The sequence below is a fragment of the Pan paniscus genome, chromosome 4, assembly GCF_029289425.2.
Source record: "Pan paniscus chromosome 4, NHGRI_mPanPan1-v2.0_pri, whole genome shotgun sequence".
NCBI lineage: Eukaryota > Metazoa > Chordata > Mammalia > Primates > Hominidae > Pan > Pan paniscus.
In genome coordinates, this window is record NC_073253.2 from 156,176,351 (window position 1) to 156,193,026 (window position 16,676).

Below are 16,676 nucleotides of genomic sequence, written 5' to 3' on the forward strand. Positions count from 1 at the left end.
TAATACTGAAAGTATTAGCCAGAGCAATTAGAGAGGAGAAAGATATAAAAGGTATCCAAATTCAAAAAGAGGAAGTCAAATTGCCCTGGTTTGCAGATGACATGATCTTGTATACAGACAAATTTAAAAACTTCACCGAAGAACTCTTAGAACTGATAAATGAATTCAGTAAATTTGCAGAATGCAAAATTAACATACAAAAATTGGTAGTGTTTTTATACACCAATAAGGAACTGAAAAAGACATTGAGAAAGCAATCCTATTTACAATACCTACAAAAAAAATGCTAGGAATAAATTAAACCAAGGAGGTAATATATATATAGGTTTAGTTTATATATATAATATATACATAGGTTTAGTATATATATATTATATATTAACCCATAATATATATATAGGTTTAGTGTATATATATTATATATAAACCTATAATATATATATAGGTTTAACCAAGGAGGTAATATATATATAGGTTTAGTTTGCTAATGTTTTGTTGAGCATGTTTTGCATATATGTTCATTAGAGATATTGGCCTGTAGTTTTGTTTTTAGTGTATGTGTGTCTTTGTCTGGTTTCAATGTCAGGATAATGCTGGCCTCATAGAACGAGTTTGAAAGCATTTCTTTGTTTTCAATATGTTGAAATAGTTTGAGAAGAATTGGTGTCAGTTTATATATATTTATATATATATATGTATATATAAAGGGGAGTTTATTAAGTATATATATGTATATATTCCATTAGTTCTGTCCTCCTAGAGAACCCTTACTAATACAGTGATGATGAGTATTTTTTTTTTATACCTGGGAGTTTGAATGTCTTCTTTTGAGGAATGTCTATTCAGAATATTTGCTCTATTATTTCTTTGTTGTTGTTGTTGTTGAGTTGTCTGAGTTCCTTTTATATTCTGGATATAAATTCTATGCTTCATGAATAGTTTACAAATATTTTTCCCTTTCTTCAGGGTCTCTGCACTCTATTGATTATTTCCTTTGCTGTACAGAAGATTTTTAGTTTGATATAATCCCATTTGCCTAGTTTTGCTTTTGTTGCCTGTGCTTTTAATGTTCTATCCATAAAATCTTTCCCCAGACCAATGTCCCAAAAAAATTTCCCAATGCTTTCTTCTAGTAGTTTTATAGTTTTGTGTCTTAAATTTAAGTCTTTAATGTATTTTTAGTTGATTTTTGTATGTTGTGAGAGGTAGGAGTCTAGTTTTATTCTGCACATGGATATCCAGTTTTCCCAGTACCATTTATTGAATAGGGTGTCCTTTCCCTATTGTTAATTTTTGTTGATTTTGTTGAAAATCAGATGGCTGTAGGTGTGCAGCTTTATTTCTGGATTCTCTATTCTGTCTCATTGATCTATGTGTTTGTTTTTATGCCAATATCTGCTTTTTTGGTTACTATAGTTTTGTATATTTTGTAGTTGGGTAGCTTGATGCCTCTAGCTTTGTTCTTTTTGCTCAGGATTACTTTGGCTCTCTGGGGTATTTTTTTGTGGCTCCATATGAACTTTAGGATTTCATAATAAAATTTCTGTGAAAAATAGCATTTTGACAGAGATTGCATTGAATTTGTAGATTGCTTTGGGTAATATGCTTATTTTGACAATATTAATACTTTCAGTTCTTAAACATAGTTGTTCTTCCAATTTTGTGTGCACTTATCAATTTCTATCATCAATGTTTTGTAGTTTTTATTGTAGACATTGTTTACCTCCTTGGTTAAATTTATTCCTAGCATTTTTTTTTTGTAGGTATTGTAAATAGGATTGCTTTCTCAATGTCTTTTTCAGTTCCTTATTGGTGTATAAAAACACTACCAATTTTTGTATGTTAATTTTGCATTCTGCAAATTTACTGAATTCATTTATGAGTTCTAAGAGTTCTTCGGTGAAGTTTTTAAATTTGTCTGTATACAAGATCATGTCATCTGCAAACCAGGGCAATTTGACTTCCTCTTTTTGAATTTGGATACCTTTTATATCTTTCTCCTCTCTAATTGCTCTGGCTAATACTTTCAGTATTATGTTGAATAAGAGTGGTAAAAGTTGGCAACCTTGTCTTTTCTCAGTTCTTAGAGGAACAGCTTTTAACTTTCTTCTGTTCAATATGATGTCAGTTGCAAATTTGTTGAAAATGGACATTACTGTGTTGAAGTACATTCCTTACACATCTAATTTGTCAAAAGTTTTTTTTAATCATAACAGTATTTCTTTTTTTTTAAAATGCTTTTTATCTTTTGAGATGATTGTGTAGTTTTTGTCCTTCATTCTCCTAATGTGATGTATTTCATTTATTGATTTGCATTTGTTAAGTCATCCTTGAACCCCTGGAATAAATCTCTCTGGATGATACTGTATAATCTTTTTCATGGCTATTGGTTTAGTTTGCTAATGTTTTGTTGAGCATGTTTTGCATATATGTTCATTAGAGATACTGGCCTGCAGTTTTGTTTTTAGTGTATGTGTGTCTTTGTCTGGTTTCAGTGTCAGGGCAATGCTGGCCTCATAGAATGAGTTTGAAAGCATTTCTTTGTTTTCAATATGTTGAAATAGTTTGAGGAGAATTGGTGTCAGTTCTTCTTTAAAAGTTTGGTGTGAAGTTTTCTAACTTTAAAAGTTATTAGTGAAGCTATCTGGTCCTGGAATTTTCTTTGTTAGGAGACCTGTTACTACTGATTCGATTGCATTTCTCATTACTGAACTATTCAGATTTTCTATTTCTTCTTTGTTTAATCTTAGTGGGTCATACGTGGCCTGGAATTTATCCATTTCCTCTAGTTTTTCCTACTTGTTGATGTTTAGTTGTTCATAGTAATCTCTAATGATCCTTTGTGTTTCTGTGGTATCAATTGTAATATCTTTTTATTTCTGATTTTATTTGAGTATTTTCTGTTTTTAAAATAAACATCTAGCTAATTTTCCATTTCACTTACCTTGTTAAAAGCCAACTTGTATTCTGTTGATCTTTTCTTTTCTTTAGTCTCTCTTTTGATAATTTTTTGCTGATACTAATTAAGTTTCCACCTACTACTTTTGGGTTTGGTTTGTTCTTGGTTTTCTATTTCCTTAAGATGGAACGTTAGACTGTTTATTGAAATCTTCCTGCTTTTTGATGCAGGCATTTATTGCAATTAACTTCCCTCTTAGTATTGCTTTTGTTGTATCCCATAAGTTTCGATATGTTGTGTTTCTATTTTCATTTGTTTCCATTTTTAAAATTTTTTCTTAATTTCTTCATTGATCTATTGTTTGTTTAGAAGTCTGTTGTTTAGTTTTCATGTATTTGTAGTTTCCAAAACTCCTCTTGTTATTGCTTTCTAGTTTTATTCCACTGTGGTCAGAAAAGATACTTGATATGAATTTGATTTTTAAAAATTTGTTGAGACTTGTTTTGTGGTCTAACATGTGGTCTACCCTGGAGAATACTCCATGTGCTAAAAAGAGAAATGTGTATTCTGCCGCTGTTGGATGAACTGGTTTGTAAATATCTTTTAGGTTCATTTGGCCCATGGAGCAGTTTAAGATCGATATTTCTTTGTTGACTTTCTCTCTAGGTGATCTGTCCATTGCTAGGAGTGCAATGTTGAAATCTCCATCTATTATTATGTTGGGGGTCTATCTTTGCCTTTAGCTCTAATGGTATCTGTTTTATATATCTGTGTGCTCAAGTGTTGGGTGCATACATATTTAAAATTGTTGTATCCTCTGATGAATTGATCCCTTTATCATTGAGTTTTTTGCAGGCAGCATATAGCTGAGTCTTATTTATTTCCCAACCATGTGTCAGTCCATATCTTTTACTTGGAGAATTTAAACCATTTAAATTCAACGTTATTATAGATAGGTGTCAATTGCTCCTGTCAATTTTTTTGTTTTCTGGTTGTTTCATATATCTTTATTTCTTTCTTCCCCTATTATTCTACATCCTTGTATTTGGGTGTTTTTCTGTAGTGATAAGGTTTGGTTTCTTTCTCTTATTTGTGTATCTGATCTACTGATGACTTTCATTCTCTCATGTATTTTTATGATGGTAGTCATCATCCCTTTGCTTCAGATGTAGGATTTCCTTAAGCATTTTTTTTTTTTTTTTTTTTGGTAGAACTAGTCAAGTGGTGATAAATTCCCTTAGTTTTTAGTTATCTGGGATAAGCTTTATTTCTCCATTATTTATTTTCCATTTCTTAAGGATAGCTTTCCTGAGTATATTGTCGGCTAAGAGTTTTTTTGTTTTTGTTTTCTGTTTTTTGTTTTTTTGCTTTTTGTTTCATCACTTTGAATATATCATCTTATTCTTTCCTGGCCTGTAAAGTTTCTACTGAGAAATCTGCTTAGTCTGATGGGATTTCTTTGTATGTGACATGATACTTTTCTCTTGCTGTTTTCAGAATTCTTTTATTGTCTTTGACTTTTGACTGTTTGACTATAATGTGCCTTAAAGAGGACCTTTCTGTGTTGAATTTACTTGGAGGTCTTTGAGTTTCCTGGGTCCAGATGTCTATATCTTTCTCAAAGCCTGGGAAGTTTTTCACTATAACTTTATTAAATAGGTTTTTAAAAAATGTCTTTTCTCATCTGTTCACCCTCTGAAACTTCCACAATGTAAAATGTGTTTGCTTAGTGTTGTCCCATAAGTCTCATAGGCTTTCTTCATTTATTGAAATAAATTTATTTCTTTTTTGTCTGACTGAGTTATTTCAAAACACCTTTTTCAAGTTCAGAAATTCTTTCTTCTGCATGCTCTACTCTATTATTGAAGCTCTTGATTTCATTTTTTATTTTATTCATTAAATTATTTAGTTTAAATATTTCCATTTGGTTATTTTTTATAATATCCCTTTGCTGAATATATCACTCAGATGATGATTTTTTTTCTGATTTTGTTGAATTGTTTCTTTGTATTGTATTATATCCTACAGAGTTTCCTTAAGATCATTATTTCAGATTTATTTTCTGACATTTCATAGATTTCTTTTTTATTGGGATCTGTTACTGGAGAATTATTCTGTTCCTTTGAAAGTGCCATGTTTTCTTTTCCTTTTTTTTTTCTTCTTTTGTTTCTACATTGATATCTATGCACTTAGTGGACCAACAGCTTCTAATTTTATGAAGTAGCTTTCATAGGAAAAGACTTTTTCCTGTATATGTGTCCATAGTATGTTTGGTAGGATGTTTTGACTTGGTTCTGGGTGGGTGCAGTAGTATACTCTTTATGTGATTTTTTTTTTTATGGCTGTATTCAATGTTCACGGTGTCTATAAGTGTCTCAGTGGCCTCTGCTGCAGGTGTTTGTGGAGGGTATGGTGTGGCTTTGCTGGGGTCAAGGACCACCAGGCTGACCAATCTTTGAACTTCTATGGTAGCTTCACAGATGTACGGTGGTTGTTCCACAGAATGAATAGGGTCACCAGTGATGGAAGGCCCTGGGTGGGCTAGTCATCAGGCCTACAAAGGTGCACAGTTGCTCTGCTACTGAACAGTCAGGGTTGCTGGTAGAGGCAGGTCCCAAGCTGTCAGCTGTCAGCTTTCTGGAGTGTACTCATTGGCTGGCTTTGTCTTGGAGGTTGCCTCCCTGCTGTGCTTTGCTACCTGTTCCCCAGGGTGTCAGATGCTACATTGGCTTGGGTGCCAGTTTAATAGCTGCACTGTTGGGTCCAGCTAGGGTCATGCCTGTAGCCCTATGTGTGGGTATGGTGGGATGAGAGTGAGGCCCCAGGGATGTGGAGATGCAGGGGCTATTGAGCTTCAGGGCAGGATGCACTATGGCAATGGTTCCATCCTCAAAATGGTGCCATACTTCAGCAGCCTGGGTACTGGGTATTTAGGGGAGGACCCAGCATGAGTGCCTTCTCTTGAATAATACAGTCATGTGGATTACAGGCAGTTCCCTACAATGGGCTTAGGGCCTGTGAGGACTGTGGGGCTCTCTTGCAGCTAGGATTGCAGGCATCTGTGATGGGAATGTGAACTGCTGGGTATCTCCTTTTCCCTTTTCTTGCACTGGGAGTCCCTCTTGGCTCTGAGCAGATCTCAGTCAGTGATATAATTTGGAATTTTGTCTCCACCCAAATCTCATGTTGAATTGTAATCCTCAATGCTGAAACTGGGCCTGGTAAGAGGTGTTTGGATCATGGAGGAGGATCCCTCATGGCTTGGTGCTGTCTTTGCAATAGTGAGTGAGGTTTCATGAGATCTGGTTATTTAAAAGTATATGGCACCTTGCCCCCTACACTCTCTCTTCTTTCTTGCTTTTTCTTTCTCCATGAGATGTTCCTGCTCCCAGTTTGTCTTCTGCCATGACTGTAAGTTTCCTGATGTCTCCTCAGAAGCAGATGCCACTATGCTTTCTGTACGGCCTGCAGAATTATGAGCTAATTAAGCCTGTTTTCTTATAAATTACCCAGCCTCAGGTATTACTTTATAGCAATGCAAGAATGGACTAATACAGTTGGGTACTTTGCTTCTTTTCCTATGCTACCATCCCAGGCTTCTTTGTCTCTGAGGGTCTTCACTAGTTTCTTGTTGAATTCTGCTGTTCTCCCCTAGACATGCTATATGATGTCCAGTTGCCTACTTGTTTTTTGGTTCTTCCTTGTGGAGGAGGAGAATATTGAGCATGTCCAGTCAGCCATCAAGATGATGCCTCCCTCACCTACAGGTTTAAAGCGTAGTTTTGAATGTTATAAAATTATTTATTGATTTTGTTTTCCAGCATATAGAATATATATTATCCCATTTTTATTGTTTCTACTGTTAGGATATAAAGTGTTTAGGAGTTTATTTATTTCTTATTTTTTTATTTTTTGAGGCTGAGTCTTCCTCTGTCACCCAGGCTGGAGTGCAGTGGTGCAATCTCAGCTCACTGCAACTTCTGCCTCCCAGGTTCAAGCAATTTTCCTGCCTTGCCCTCCCAAGTAGCTGGACCTACAGATGTGCACCACCACACCCAGCCAAGAGACAGGGTTTCATCGTGTTGACCCAGCTGATCTCAAGCTCCTGACCTCAAGTGATCCACCTGCTTCAGCCTTCCAAAGTGCTGGGATTACAGGCATGAGCCACCACACCCAGCCTAATATTTTTGTCTTTATTATACTTGAATTTTATTGTGCTTTTTGGATCTATAGGTTAATCTTTTATACATTTTGCAAGTTTGCAGCCAGTATTTCTTTAGGTATTTTTTTCTGTCCCTTTCTTTCTCTCTTCTCTTTTTCTGGAATTTTCAACATGCACAAGTTGTTACTCTTGATATTGCCCCACAGGTCTCTGAGGCACTGTTAATTTTCTTCATTTTTAATATGTTTTCCAGATTGTATTGTCTCTATTTATTTATTCGTGTTTGCTGTTACTTTTTTCTTCCAGTTTAAACTTTTTATTGAATCCCTCTAATATATTTCTTATTTCAGTTATTTTACTTGCATCTCCAGAACTTCCATTTTGTTCTTTTTTATATTTTCTATTCCTTTACTGATATTCTCTATTTGGTTATTCATTGTTGTCATATCTCATTGTTGTCATATTTTTCTTTAATTCTTTAAACATGGTTTCCTTTACTCCTTCCAATATAGTTATTATAATAGCTACATTGAAGCCTTTGTCTGCTGAAGTCAACATCTGGATCCCCTCATAGATCATTTCTACTGATAGCTTTTTTTCTGTGTGTTGGCCATATTTTCAAATTTTGTTCTATTTTTCATGTTACTGTCAATAAATGGACATTTTAGATAACATAATACTCTGCAATCTGATTTTTCATTCCCAGGGGATGTTTTTGTTATTGCTTTAGTTTGTTTAGTGATTTGACTGGACTATTTCTGTCGAACATTTCTGCCTTGTGTCTTGTAAACACTGATGTCTTCATTCAGGTTTTTATTTCTTATTTCTTTTTTTAAATTTTAAGATTGTCTTTTTGTTTGTTTGCTTGTTTTACTCCTGCATCAGCACAGCTTAATGATGAGTCAAAAGTTGGTCAAAAGTTGTGTTTAAACACCTGGAAAGTTTTATTTTTTGCTTATGGCTCTGTGTGTAAATTGCAGAATGCCTTCAAAGTTGAGGCAGTTATCAAATATTCTGCAGCTTTTACTTTCTGTCTGTGCAAGATCTCTCATTCCAGCTAAGATGAGTAGATAGCTAGGACTCCTCTCTCATCTCTCCTGAACAGGCACATAGCATTTCAGACCACAAAACAAAACAAACAAAACAACAACAACAACAATAACCCCCGGGATATTAGCGAGACCCACTGTGTCTGCCTTGTTCCTTGGATTTTTCTACTACATTTCTGGCTAATCTGTTGCTTGGCTCAGTCAGTATTGCAGCCTGAGGCAGCTCTGATATTTGCCCTCCCAGATTGGCACTGAGATTGCTATTATTTTTTAAAATGCCTTTGGGCATGTGGCTTTTCTCCACTCTGCTCCAACTCAAGCCAGTTCTCTCTGGTGGCAGAGCTGTTTGTTCTCACACTGTGCCAAATCATAGTACAACTTCCATGCCATGGAGCTAGAAGAGAGGATGGGAACAGCCTAAAAAGTTGCAGACTCCCATGTCTTTATAGGAATTTAGTAGTTTTTCTTGAATGAATATTTCCAAGTTTATTGTATGCCTTTGGTCAATTTCCAGAGTCCTAGAATCGTTGTTTTTAACTATCTTATTCAGGTTTATCATTGCCTTTTGGGGGAGAAGATTTGCCAAATCTCTTCTCTGACATTTTGTGGAACACTATTTATAAATGTAATCAAGTTCCATAGCTGAATCCCAACACTATCATAAGATACTGTCCAGTACCCCACAGCAATCCATAAACAAATTTTAGTCTCTTCCTTACTCCCTCTAAAATGTCATACAAAATATATAATTTTACTAGTATCAAGATTCAAAGACATAGAACATAACTAAAAATATTTCATTCTTTGATCAGCCATAAGGAGAGAGAGGAGAGAGGAGTCTAGGTTTTATTCTATCATTAGTGTTCACATTCCTAACATGTTCACATTTATAATTAGTGCTCATATTTCTAATGTGAGGAATTTAGAACCTAGCAGGAATTCAACAGTATAGAATTGCACAGATTTAAACATCATTTATTTGACTCTTTCACTTTACAGATAAACAAAGTGAGTCCCAGGTAGATTAGCTAGATGAGTAAATTTCAGAGCGCTACTTTGTGGAGACTCACTTATGTGTACATAGCTACTTTTTTTTTTTTTTTTTTTTTTTCCCTAGAGCAGTGGCAGAAAGAGCTGAAGCAGTTGAAAGGCTGTGTGGCAGGCTGATTTTTGCTGTTTGGCGGGATAAAAGTACTGGTAGTATTTCTTTTACTTTCTTTCTAAGGAAAAGAATATGCTTTGTTGTGACAGCAAGGGACTGTTTCCACAGAAAAAGAAAAATCAATTTCTACAGATACCAGCTCTGCATTCTCCTGCTATGCAGTTAGAAATACAAAATTGAAATATAATGATCAGGGGTTTGTATTAGAACTCAATTAGGGATGTATGCTGCAGAAAGGGTATGATAAACTCACATTGCATTGCTTCTATACTCCTAGTTTAGAAGTCAGAAATATGTTTGAATCACTGATTTTAATTCTCAGAGCCCACCACCATCCCCTAGCATCTCTCACAGGCTTCTGGGCTGAAAAAAGATATCTGCTTCCAGAAATGGGCTATGCATAAACAAACAGACCTCTTTGAAAGAGGTGTCAATCTCCTGCGGTTTGACTAAAGTCTCTTAACTTCCCTCATCCCTGGTGGTGGTGACTTGTACTTCATGCCTGCTCATTCTATTTGAATACTCTGTTTGGATTTTGCTGCAGTTGGGTCTTTCTTTGCAATTTATATTCCAAATACTTAGCATTGGGGTACATATATGCAGCATCTGTGATCTTGGATGTGGCTGTGCATCAGACACTAGAAAAAGAGATTTTCAGCCAAAATAACAAGTAGTTTTCAAAGGGAAAAGAGAGAGGACTTGGGGAGTGGTATTTCTAGGTTCTTGAATGTCAAGATTTAAAATCATCTTATGTTAGAACTATTCTCAGAGAGCAATGAATGTTGTTCACTTGTTATAACACTGACTACAAGCCATGGAGCCAGAAAAGATGATTCTATGAGGAGGAAAAGAGGGAGAGGAGCAGGATAGAGAGAGGGGAGGATAGAAAGAAAAGCAGAAAAGGAAGATAAGAAATAGAACTTGGAGAAGGAGACATTAAGAATGGGAAAGGAAGAAATTTGGATGAAAGAAAAGAACAATGAAAGTAGAGGAAGAAGGAACCTGAGAATGATGACAACAAAAGCCCTATTACACACCATAGGACCTGGGCTCTTCTCTTCTACTTAAAAGGGATCTGTTAATCTTTTTAGGTTTGTGTAATCCCACCTGTTGAATGAATAGGCTGGATTAGGTAACTGCTTAGATTCCTGCTGGTTTAACATTCTGTGAAAATAATACTATCCCTTTATATACTGCACTTCACAATGTTTCCACCTGTGTAATCTTGGGTCCACCATTTTCCTCCTCACTCATTCTCAACAGTCATGCAGACCTTCCTGCTCTTTCTCCTACTTGTGGCACTCACTCCTCACCCACTGACACCCACTTAGACATTCTCTTTTCCTAAACGGTTCTTTCTAGTCTTCATGAGGCACACACTCTCAGTTAGATTTCTGCTCAAATATTGCCTCCTTGGAGAGTCCTTCTCTGACCTTCCTATGTCACAGGAGACTGCACCAGCACTCTTATATTCTCTCTCTATCCTTCCATTCAGTTCTACTTATTTTTTGTGTAGTATAATATAGTATAGTATAAGTGTAGGTGTTTACATGTTTATCATCTGTCTCTTCATAAAATGAGGATTTGGCCTTGTTCTCTGATGTGTCCTTAGCACCAAGGGCAGTACCCATTGCATAGTAGACACTTAGTAAATATTCAGAGAATGAACCTCACATCTGGCTGTGGGAGTAGACTGGGGAGGTTTTAAGACTCCCATTTAATAGATTGGGAAACCACATTGTAAAATAGGGCATCTGCTTAAAACATCCTGTGATTTGGTGGTGACTTTTGTCTTATCCCCCTGTCACTGTGTCTACTTGCCTTGCATTTGTACTAGACGTCAGCACTGTGCTTCCTCCATCCCAACACACTCTATAACATCCTGCTCTGGTTAATAAATTGCAATCAATTGCAGTGCCTAATTATCTCCTTAGGAGGTCTGCAAAGAAGGTAATAGATGGAGCATACTTACCACTCAGCATGGGAGGGTAACTATGCCGGGGTAACCCAGAAAAAAATGCTTCAAGGAGAAAAAAATAAGAGAGTAAATGAAAAGTTGTTCTAAGTAAAAGTAATTAAAATGTGTTTGCTACTTCACAACTTCAAGTTTAGTAAAAGTTGGATTGATGTCTACAGCTTAAAGCATATTTACCCAAGTGTGTTCAGTAGCTCACCCAATTCAAAGATATCCAAGGTGCTTGATAAAAATGCAAGTGCCCAGGACTCCAGCTTGATGGAATCAGAGTCTCTGAGGGAGTAGTCCAGAAATCTGCATCTTTTCTAACTTCATGATGTTTTCTGATGCACATTAGCATTTGGAATAAAACTGATCAAAAGTTTATTCAGTTTTATGCTGCTTTTTAAAAAGTTATATGCTTTAAAGTAGGCATGCTTTCCTTTATTTATCAACAGACACTTCCTGAGTGTCTACTACATGAGACACGCTATGCTGAGGACTTGGATACAGAGATGAATAAGATATGGGCTTTATGGTGTAAAGGACCTCTGTCTTTTCAAATCACTGATTTTAGAGAGAAAAGATGGCACAGTGCAGGGGAGGGATCCCATCCTGTGGCCTGGGCTCTGCATGAGAAGGCTGGGGTCAGGCAGTTTGAAGAGTTGTCATGTGGAATCGACAGAAGCCACCTTCTATGTGAAGAAGTGGACAGAATTAGGCCAATGTGTGCCTGTCTCAGGAAAGTTAATTTGGGCTCCATGTGGAGAAAAATTTTCCTGAGATCAGAGCTGCCCAGTCAGGGAGCAAGTGGCCCCATCACTGACATGATCCAAGTGGGTATTCAAAGAACCATCTTCTTGAGATTTTGAAAAGGGAGTCTCACAGTCAGTGGGAGGTGGCATTTCTTTGATTCTGGCTTCCTGGTGACTCTGAGATTCACTGATTCACCAAAAATACTGTAGTAAATGATATTCCAAAATCAGCATTTTGATTTATAGCTCTAAATTTTTTTCCACCTAGACTCTGAAAGGGGCACATGGCAATAACGACAGACTTAGCATTCTTAGAGACTAGAAGAAAAAGAAAGGTACTAAGATGGATGGCTAAGATTTCTTGCATGCTTACTGTGTGCTAGCTCTTATGTGAAGCATCTTTCATGCATCACTTTATTTTGTTTTCAGAGCAATGCTACAAGATGAGTACCATGATTATTTCCATTTTACAGATAGACACAATGAGATTTTAATCCAGAGAATAGAGTACCATCTTGGAATAGGTTGGTTTTGCAGATTTTGAGATGTTAAGAAAATCTCATGTGATTATTTGAGTCTTTCCCTGGTTAATATCTACTCACCTCTAGAATCTGTCTTCAGTGTCAGTTCCTCGGGACCAACGTCTCTATTCCCCCTGGATTAAACCAGATCTCCTGATGATCTGCTGTCACAGTGTCCTGTAACTCTCCTTAGCTATTAGTTATTATTCTATTGCTATGAACTATTATAAAGGTAGAAAATAGTTTAAAATCCATTTAACAGAGATTCAATTTATTCTTTAAAATTGTAACTCATATAATCATATCAGGGCATCATGATTGCTGAAACTTAAATGCCCCTGGAGGACTGCTCCGCCTGGAAGAGAAATACAGGGTTTCATTTTTAGTATAGCCTGTATTTGTCACACTCAAGTTTCAAGGGTTATTGGCACCAGAGTTAGGGGCTCCAGCTTGCTATACCAAGTCTTCCTAGAGGACTCTCTACTGACTCTTCTTCCTCCTTCTCCATGCCTCATTCACCATTCCATAAGTGGTCAGCTATGCTGAACTACTCATAGTTCTCTCAGGAGCCTGCTGTTTCCTCTCTATCATTTTCCTGACCCTGTTACCTCCACCTGGCATTTCTGTATCCCGCCTCTCTGCTTGGATCCCTTTCAAGGCATCTTTATTTAATTTTTTTTTTTTCTGAGAACTCACCCCCTGCTTCATTTAGCCCATACCATATACCTCACATAGAATTCTGTAGTTACACCTGCCACACTTGATTTCACTTAATCTTCCTTCTACTACATCAGGGATCAGCAAACTTTCTGTAAAGCCTCAGTAAATATTTTTGGCTTTGCGAGCCACACAGTTTTTGTCACAACTATGCAACTCTACTGTTGCAACACAAAAGTAACCATAGATAGTATGTAAACAAATGGGCATGGCTGTGTTCCAGTAGAACTTGATTTAGCAAAATAGATACTGGGTCAAATTTGGCCCACAGTCCGCAGTTGTTTTTTTTTTTTTTTCCTTAACTCTGTTCTAGATTACAGACTCCTTCAAGACATCAAATTTGTTTTATTTATCTATTTCTACCAGATAGAACCTGATACCCAGCACAGGATAGGTGTTTAGAAGATGTTTTTTGGCTGAATACGTGACTCCAATCCTAAGATAAACTATGTCATGAGCTGAGACAATTCCCTTCCAACTCTAATATTCTAAAACCACTCTTTACATTTTGAGCTTCCATTTTGTCATCCAGTTACCCTGCATCACTCACAGAGTTTTGAAGGGGATCAAAGTGACACTGCCCTCGGATGTGGACTTCTTTGAAGCAAAGGACACACGTGAGAGACTTTATCTTCTATCATGTGCTGTTGGACCTATAGCCAGTGAGGTCTTCACCAAAACTGAGTGGACCAGGAACATGTAAATGTGAGGTCTGGTTTGGTAAGTGAAACAAAACAAAACAAAACAAAAAAACTCCTTTGTATGTGACAAAGAAATATGCAAGGAACAATTAATCAAATAGAGGAGGCAAGGGAATCATCTGCACCTAGCAGCTGCACTTTCTTGCCATTACTTGACCTCTTCTGGTGCTGAAGTTGTCCCACTGCCTCAAAGCCATCTTATCTGGTTCTCAGGCTGTGGTGGCAGGCTGATTTGTACACCCATGTGCCAGTGCTGATTGATTCTCAGGGGCTGCCTAATGCTGAGGCTTCTCAGACTACGTCCAGTCTCAGTGAGGAGTTTTACATGAGCAAGTATTGCCCAGGGGAACTATGCATTTTAGGGGCAGGCATATCATAGACCCAGCTGCCTCGAGGACCTGAGCATGTCCACTGCACTGGGGAGCTAAGGAAAATGTGTAGGTCTTTCACACGTAGGGAAAGGAATACAAGAGAATCCGGAAAGTGAAGTGAGATGATGGTTCACTCTACCCTGAACCATTTCACAATTTTATTTAGATTCAGACCAGGAAAAATGACAGAATCTGTCATCTCTTCTTTCTTCCTTTCCTCTGAAGAGCCCAAATACTATCTAATATTATTACTATATTTGATTGCTCATAATGTGGGTCAATTATGCTCCAGTCGGCTATTCTGGAAATCTTTCTCCATTGAGAAGATTGCCCTTATTAGGAAATTAATTCCAAGTTTTTCCCAATTGATTTATAAACTTGTGAGCAAACTCATAGGTCAGTTTTACCTTGTTTGGCTTCTGTCTGATAGGTTTCTTTGTTTTGCTTTCTTGCTCTTGTGAACACTCTGACTCCAGCCCATCTGTCTGCCTGTGACTCTGTCCAGTCTTGCTTTAACTGTGGCTCTGAACACTTGCTGTGCCAAAGAATCACAAGGTGAGCTTTTAAGATGGTTTGGTGATTGGAACCCCACTAATGGAGCCTCTAGTTTTCTTGGTATAGGCAGAACCTGGACATGAGTGTTTTTTAAAAGCCCCCAGAGAAGATTCTAATTTTTTTGTTGAAGTTGAACACCGTCGTTAGAACTTAGGCCTCTGGAACAGACAGGAACAGTTTTAACTTCCCCAGTTATGGTGTGACCATGGAAAAGTGGTATAACTTATCTGTTCCTTACTTATTTCACCTTGTTTAGTGGGTCTAATAATAGTACCATCCTCATAGGGTTATCGTTATGAAGAACAAGTAAGATGACATGTAAAAAGCACTTAGAACAGAGTCTAGCTCGTGTTAAGTGTGCAATAAATATCACCTATTTGGCTACTGCATGTTTTGTTTTTATTGCAGTTGTTCTTTTTGTTGTTATGATGATGATGATGATGATGATGATGATGATCATTACTACCAGCCTGATATACAAAATTTACTTCATTTGCTTTCTCCTATACACTTTTGGATATTTCCAGGCACAGCAGCAAGCTAGTTTTCCATTTTTTGCTTTTTTATTTTATACCAGGCTATGTAAATACACAGGAAACAGAGTCTAGAACTAGAGTCAGGAGACCTAGGCTCTAGAACTCAGGTCTGTCATATACTAGTTATGTGATCTCCAGCAGTTATCTAGTTTTCTCAGTTGAAAATAGAAAACTATGACTTCCTCAAGGGGGAAAAGTTTATACTTTTCATGCATGCTGTTCCATTAGCTTGGAATGTCTTTCTTCTTGATTCCACTTCTAGTATAATCCTTTAAAAACCAGCCATAATTTGGCTGGGCGCGGTGGCTCACGCCTGTAATCCCAGCACTTTGGGAGGCCGAGACCATCCTGGCTAACACGGTGAAACCCCGTCTCTACTAAAAATAAAAAAAAAAATTAGCCGGGCGTGGTGGTGGGCACCTGCAGTCCCAGCTACTCGGGAGGCTGAGGCAGGAGAATGGTGTGAACCCGGGAGGTGGAGCTTGCAGTGAGCCGGGATCGCGCCACTGCACTCCAGCCTGGGCGACAGAGCGAGACTCCGTCTCAAAAACAAACAAACAAAAAAACCAGCCATAATTCTATCTTCATGGTCAAGAACATCTGGATAGCCTCAGTTTACTTTTATGTTTCCATAGCATATTATTAGTACTTCTTTTGGCACCCTTATTTTTATTTTGTCTTGAATTATAACTTGTTTATTTCTCCTCTCTCTTACTATGAAATCTTTGAAGATAAAGAGTACCTTTTTTTCTGTTTTGTTTTTCAATTTGTATCCTGATGTTTTCTGGAATAGAAGCTAGCATATTATGTTAGTAAACTATAGCTGCCTGCCAAATGACCTCAAAATTTCAGAGGCAGAAAAAATAAGTATTAATTTCTTGATCATGCTCTGCTGTTCAGCTGGGGAAGCCCTGCTTCAGGCTGCAGGTTTGTGAGTTGGCTGGGGTTGCTTTGTGTCTCTCATCCTTCTCTGGAACAGGTGGTTAGTTGAGGCACGTTTTTCTCATGACTATGGCAGAAGTATGAGAGAACAAGCTCAATTATGCATGCCCATTTAAATCTGTTGCTCATATTTTGTCTGTTAATAATATACCGTTGGGCAAAACAAGTCCCATGGTCAAAGTCAGCACTTATAAGAGGAAATGAAAAGTTACATAGCAGCGATTGTGGATACTGGAAGGGATGAAAAATTGTAATCAATAATTCACTGTAGCACATGTAATGGGATTGAGGAAAAATGCAAAAAAAAAAAAAGACAAATAAGCATTTCTGTCTAATAAAACACATTTTCGTG

At 37.1% G+C, this 16,676-nt stretch overlaps 1 pseudogene; it reads left to right on the plus strand.

Moving 5' to 3' along the window:
• LOC134730483 (uncharacterized) overlaps window positions 1-13,922 on the plus strand; it is a 29,020-nt pseudogene extending 15,098 nt beyond the window's left edge.
• Window positions 13,923-16,676: the final 2,754 nt, after the last annotated feature.